Here is a 917-nt window from a genome sequence, read left to right on the forward strand (position 1 = left end):
CTAGCTAAAGTAGATTTTTGTTCTCTACAAAACAGATCCTGCCACTAAGAACCCCACTAGTATTTGTTGCCACGATTAGGGAGAAAGTTAAGCCACTGTAAGGGGGGAAAAGCAGCTCCAAGTACAAGGGCTTAAATGTTTTAGAAGCTTCTTTTTCATATCACAGTTCAAGATGAATATCTGGGCTATGCTCCATAAAGTCATCTAGATATACAGGTTGCTGGGGCAAATCTGCCATCCTCTACATTTGCCTTTTCTCTCTAGGTCAAAAGCGTTTTCTCCAGTGATTGTCAACTTCACTGGTTCCACATTCCGGGCCACAGAAGGGAACAAAAGAAAATACGAAGGGCAAACAGCTTTATTTTGAAAAACATAAAGCAGAAGTGGTTACTAAAACTTAGGCCTTGCGGGGTGGCTGACATTTGTAATTCCAGCACTTTGGGAGGTCAATGCAAGAGGATCACTTGAGCCCAAGAGTTTAAGACCAGCCTGGGCAACACAGGGAGATATGTTCTCTACAAGAATTAAAATAAAAAATAAAATAAATTAGCCAGGTGTGGTGATGCATGCCTGTAGTCCCAGCTACTTGGGAAGCTGAGGTGGGAGGATCTCTTGAGCACTGATCAAGGCTGCAATGAGCTATCATCACAACACTGCATTCCAGCTCGGGTGACAGAGCATGACCTTGTCTCACAAAAATAAAATAAAGCCTAGAAGCTAAAACCAAAACTCAAAGCCTTCTCAAGAGAATGTGGGAAACGTAACCTGTAACTGGAGTAGCCATTAGTCTAGCCAAAACTTGATGGGTGTGGGGTGTTCTCTTAGTAAAAGAAGAAAAGAGAAATGGACATGGAAAAAATTCCAAAACTTTATTCAAGAGGACATCATCATCAGCTTTTGAGACTTCAGTTGTGCCC

The sequence above is a fragment of the Piliocolobus tephrosceles genome, chromosome 1 (genome assembly GCF_002776525.5).
Source record: "Piliocolobus tephrosceles isolate RC106 chromosome 1, ASM277652v3, whole genome shotgun sequence".
NCBI classification, from domain to species: domain Eukaryota; kingdom Metazoa; phylum Chordata; class Mammalia; order Primates; family Cercopithecidae; genus Piliocolobus; species Piliocolobus tephrosceles.